The sequence below is a fragment of the Oryctolagus cuniculus genome, chromosome 5, assembly GCF_964237555.1.
Source record: "Oryctolagus cuniculus chromosome 5, mOryCun1.1, whole genome shotgun sequence".
Taxonomy (NCBI): Eukaryota; Metazoa; Chordata; class Mammalia; order Lagomorpha; family Leporidae; genus Oryctolagus; species Oryctolagus cuniculus.
This window is the reverse complement of record NC_091436.1, coordinates 123,011,968-123,017,837: the sequence shown is the minus strand read 5'-3', so window position 1 is coordinate 123,017,837 and position 5,870 is coordinate 123,011,968. Positions and strand designations below refer to the sequence as shown.

At 38.2% G+C, this 5,870-nt stretch overlaps 1 long non-coding RNA gene across 1 annotated transcript; it reads right to left on the bottom strand.

The window, feature by feature from the left end:
• Positions 1-289: 289 nt before the first annotated feature.
• On the bottom strand, positions 290-5,279 carry LOC127493032 (uncharacterized). The gene is made up of 3 exons (XR_011389011.1): positions 1,123-5,279; positions 799-873; positions 290-516 (listed from the first exon to the last, which is right to left on the bottom strand). It is a non-coding gene; the product is annotated as an uncharacterized lncRNA (long non-coding RNA).
• Between the last annotated feature and the right edge of the window lie 591 nt (positions 5,280-5,870).

Below are 5,870 nucleotides of genomic sequence, written 5' to 3'. Positions count from 1 at the left end.
CTCACTTGGAATCTATTTAATTTACTGTTTTGAGTATTTATTGTCTGTACCCTACTAGAATGTAAACAGAGGTTTTTCATCTGTTCAGTATTCTAAACACCTATGTCAGTGCCTAAAACTCAATAAATGTTGAATGACATTAGGAAAGAAGAAAGAGAGAGAGAGAGAAAGAGAGAAAGAGAGAAAGAAAGAAAGAAAGAAAGAGAAAAGAAAAAGAAAGAAAAGATATAATTTCTTATATAATCTTTGAGAATTGTTTCATGAATCTGCATAGACATATATCCTATAATCTATTCGCTCTTTATAGGGAACTAAACAGCATCAATAACAAAAGACCCCAACAAGGAAATAAAGTATGCCAAGAGGAAGAAAGTTAGGAAATTGTCAAAAAAAATAAATAAAATAAAAAGACCAGATGTCTCAATGATAGCAAGGAGTAAGACTGGACCTTCTTAGAAGACAATGAATGTTACTTACTCTGGGAGTGTTGCCTCATATCACTGGAATATTGGAATACTGAAAATAGATAATAATGACAGACAAAAATATGAAATGTCTCAAAAATAATTTGAGTCAAACTTCATGACTTAGGAAAAGTCACTTTTAATTCTTTTTCTTTCTTCAAGCTAGCCTTCCAAAAATTGGCAGTCATCATTGCTGACTCTATCCACCCAGTACAGATGTAAGAACTAACACAATCAAGGGTGTTAGGAGAGAGCAAGCTGAGAAATACTAAAAATGTCAATGTGAGATCAAACCCCTCCACCCTCCACTGTGTTGTTTCTGCCAGCCACATACCTTTGTTAAAATTCATTTTGTTTATTGTTGCTCCTTTCATAGCTTCTCTGTCCTGCTCTTCTTGCTGTGCAGTTGCTAAGGAAACAATAAAAAGTGGTGGATACAGCAACAGTGAGGGAGGGATTAGAATACCACACGGCTGGGTGAAGTTTATTTAGGTTATGGGAGAGAAGGAGATACACTCTAGAATTAATGTGATCGCTCTCCTGTCTCTAACAGACTATAAATACACATGCCAGGCATTCAAGCCTCTCTCCTTACTGGAACTCAAGAGCTTTTAAAGACAATTGAATCTACACTGAGGGGCAGGGGTGATAATCCTACCAGGTACGCAACTGGAACATGGGATTCAACTCATTTGTTAAACTCTAGCTTGTTTTTTCAATGTCTTGCCATCCACGCATGTTTCTCTTCTTCTGGTTGTGCCTTTCCCTCTGGAAACCAAGATCCTTTGAATACATCCAAGATTATCATACAATTATCACAGTATTAGCCTCACCAACTCAGTCAGATTGGCAGCTAGAATCCCTCAATCACCCTTTGATTAAATACCAGCTCAATGTCTCAAATTCTTCCAGACCCAAGGTTTCACCTCTTTCTATGTGTTGAGGGCCAAAGATGAGAATGGAAATCAAGCATAATGGAATGATTTTGTTTGTATGTCTATTTAATGTTGTTATGGAACCAAAGATCCATAGACATTCCCCTTGACCTTAGTGATCATTGACTCTCATAAAAGGGGTGGAGTGTTTACATGTGCTCTATGCCTATATCTACAAAAATTATAACTGCATGAGAGTACGTGGAGAAATGTCATCTGATGAAGTGATGTCAGAGAATCGGGAAACTTTCTGGCTGGACTTGGGTTGAAACAAGTGATGTCATGAGGGGAAGATCAAGCTTTAAAACGTAGATTAGCATTTGAAAAACAGAAGAGGAAGATGGGATAGGGGCAGGGAGGAAGAGGAAAGACAAGAGAAAGAGGAGGGATGTTGATGTTTGTTTTGTAATCTATGGAAAAGGTCTCAGAATCAAGACTGATTCAGTGTGTGAAGAAGTGGGAACCTACCAGCATGCCCATTCTCCACTGGGGTGGCTATTGCACACTCAGGCTCCACCCTACCCCACCCTAAGTTCATGTCCTCACATTTCTGAAGGTGGGAATCTGTGAAACCATACTCCTTCAGCCCATCTCTTCTTCAGTGTACTTTCATTCCCAGCTCTCTTCCCTTCAAGGTCAGATAATCTGCTCTCAGGAAATGACTCATACCAGGGTATAAATTACCAATATTGACACAGCATGTTACCTGAGATAAGCAGCCTTTACCCAAATAAGTGACGTAGAAGCTGTGATTGTAAGGGACTTGGAGGGGTAGGGCGGGCATATTCCTGGGAATTGTAACTCACCACTTCCCCCGAAATTCCTATCCCATCTGAGTGTGGGATCTACTGTCCTTCTTTAGTTGTTTGTTTAGGGTCTTTCCTCCACTAAAGTTGTTAGGCAATTTTGTTCACCTTGTTTACCTCTCCATCCAGTGCCTGGAAAGAGCCTAGGCCACCACCAAAAACACTTGTTAATTGACTTCAGTGAATGTTGTCTGTCTCAAGGGGCCTAATCAACTGAGGAAGACAAGGGGAGGTAAGAAAGCTTGAAGCTTAAAAATAAATATAAGTCTATTTTACATGAAGTACATGTCTACTGGAAAATGTAAATATAAATTAGCAAAAAGAAAATAAAAATCATTCATAATTCTCTCTTCTGGGGTTGATCATTGCTAACATAATAATATAAACCCATCCTGATTTTTATCTATATTTCTATGTATGTATACAAAAACACACTGTACTGTACTTAACAATTTATAGCTTGCTTTTTAAAATACAATAAGTCATGAACATCTTATCATGTAATAACATATTTTATGTCTTTTTTAATGACTCTCTAATATTTGAGAAATATCACATATATTCTACTAATTCCCTGTTGCTGGACAATAGCTTGTTTCCAACGTTTCAGTGCTGTTTATAAAAATAGCAACCAACCTTTGTCGCTAAATCTTTGTGGTTGCTATTTCCTCTTACAAGTCAAAATATTACCATTAAACGTAAAATGCTGGTGATATTTTTTGAGTGTAACTTCAGTGCCAGGCACTTTACAGAACATTATTTAACCCTCCCCAAACTCCATTATTCACAAACAAGGAAGACATTATTCACAAATGAGGAGATGCTGAGTAATTTGCTAAATTATATCTTTGGTGTTTCTGATAATATTGCCAAATAGTCTTCTGGAAATGTGTCTTGGAATGCTTTAGGGAGCAGCTAGGAACCTGTTGCTTCAGGTAAGCCCTCCATTAAGGTGCGATTACACAATCTCCTTTAGTGAACAGTTCCCAGGTTTTATTGGCCTGTCATCATCTGTTTTTCCCCTGTGTTTACCCAAACCTTGGGTATAGGGTGATAGTTTAATTACCTTATTACCTGCTAATGTGGGATATCTTTTGACTCAACCCCTGATCAGACTGCATTCCAGAGGAGCAGCCCAGTCCAGGTCTCAGAGTCCTAAAATATTGGTCTAGACCCTGATTTCATCTCCTTTCCTGGAGTGGAGTCTTGGGGCACATGAGTTCATTTACCCAAGCCTTGGCTTCTATATAAAATGCCAATAATAACATCAACCTAACTCATCTCTCAGGTTTGTGATGATGGGATGAGATAGTGAACTAGAAAGGGTTTTGCTTCTAGAAAAAAGCATAGGAATGTCAGGGAGGGTTATCATCATTGACATAATCATCATTGTCATCCCTGTCTTAATAATAATCTTGCTTTATTCTTGCCTTTGCTTTCTTCATCTGGACCAACTTGCTTTTGATATCATTTCACGTGTAAATAAACACTTTTATCGAAATCTGTATAAAACAAAGGGAACCATCTTTTGCTTGTATTTGTTAGTAGCAAGATTTGTGTGCCTTGTTCTCTTGGGCTAGCAACCAAAGAGGATGAAGAGGGTGACGAGGTTTAGACAGGGATGTCGGGTGGGTCCTGGGAAGGACAGGAAAGACCCGAGTTGGAGGTCACAATCCAGAGAAATGTCCATCTCCTAAGCTGCAAAAATATCAGTGCTTTTAGTAAGAAAGCCACCAGAGAGAAAGAAAAGAAGACAGGAGGGAAAGAAAGAGAGGAAAGCAGAAGTCAGAAAGGAAGGAATTTTGGTATTGAAGGACACCAGGACTGGGGTGGAGGGTGCAGTTTTAAGAGGAAGCAATTAATTGAAATTCAGACCAAGCTGAATGAAACTGGATCACACATTCCAGAGCTCCTATTTAGAGAACAGTGCCTTAGAGAAAAGTACTAACAGGGAAACCGAACCAGACCTGTACAAACCCACAGCTTGACCCATAGTTAAGTTTGCATAACATTTTCCTAATCTTTAAAATGAAGGAGATAAATCATGTACTTACACCATTCTAATCCTGAATTCCACAATTGTCAGAGGTATTTCCTATCAAATTCCTTTGTCCTCTAGGCTATGAAAATAGCCATGACTCTGGACTTCAAGAACGATGAAATCTCCCACCGAAGGGTCATAAGAAGAGATCTAAATCCCCCAGTATGTTGTTCAAGTTGATATGGCCCAAAATGTATTTTGTCTTTCTGGAAACCACAACACAGTATGGAATGAAGTTTTTTTCAGAGGTCCCATAAATGTTGCCTACAGGTCTGGGGGTCTTGAGAAAATTGAATATGAAAAGAAGTTTAATTTCTAAACTTCATTTTTGCTTGCTAATTAATTTATCATTCTGGAATTTGAAAAAAAAACGGGTTACTTTAATATAGGCTTGGAAACAACGCAGAAAGAAGATTAAAGTTACTTCTCAGGAAGAATTCTGAGGATAATACAAAGAGAAAAGAATATGCGTAATTGGTGTTAAGTATGACATGTAAGAAATTAATTTGAATGCTTTCCAAATGGAGCTATTCTCTGCCATAATTTCTTAAAGATGCATTTTCTGCCCAAGGATGGGTATGAGACGAATGGCTTTCCTTCTCCCTTATTTAAATCAGAGAGCTAGAAATCATTTCCACTGCCAAATTATTCCAACATTTTTACTTGACTTTAAAAATGTAGTATGGCAATACAAATCGGTTAATACTGCAAAAATGCAAATGACTCAGAGTAACTTACCAAGCTGTTGGTGGGGGAGAGGATCAGAGGAGGGTTCCTGGGATTCAATCACTTACTTTCCCATCTGTTGGAGTCAAGAAAATTGATTGCACAGGTATCTCCAGCAATTGTTTACATGGAGAACAGGGACTTGGTTTTCTAGCCCATCATGTCAGATTGAAAAGCTCAATCTTAAATCATTTAGACATGAAGTTGGACAATTATGTCTGTGAAGAAATCCAATTCCTGGAATTAAATAGATGAAAAAGTGCTTAAACTCGATAGGAAGCTATGAGTCTTATAAGTGATATTTTGGAAAGAAATTTATTGAAAATTATGAGAACCTAAATTAAGTTAATGAAGTGAATTGTGTTGATTACAGAGATGAACCTGGGTTTTACAGAGCTACCCTGAGAATTTCTATTGTGGGGAAATACCCAGACAAAGACTGAACCCAGCCAGCCATCATCAAAGGAAATGCAAGACTGGTTGTGGGTCTTCCCTTATGGGAGCACTCTGGAAAGCGGTAACAACAATGCAAAAATCAGGCCAGCCTCTCATCTTGAAATGATAGAGAGAAGCAAAGTGTGAAGGTATGAAGAATAGAATAGCTTAGAGAAAAGAGAAAAGGGAAGAAATAGCATAGACAATATGGTGGCATTCCCAGAGTAATAAATGCTGGCAAGGATGTGGAGAAAAGGGAACACTTACACTCTTTTGGTGGGAATGCAAATTAGTGAAGCCACTGTGGAAAATGGTGTGGAGATTTCTTTAAAAACTAGAGATAGACTTGCCATATAATCCAGCAATCCCCCAACTGCACATAGACCCAAAAGACTTGAACACAATGTATCAACATGATACCTGCATCACCATGTTCATAGTGGCACTGTCCACATGGCCAAAA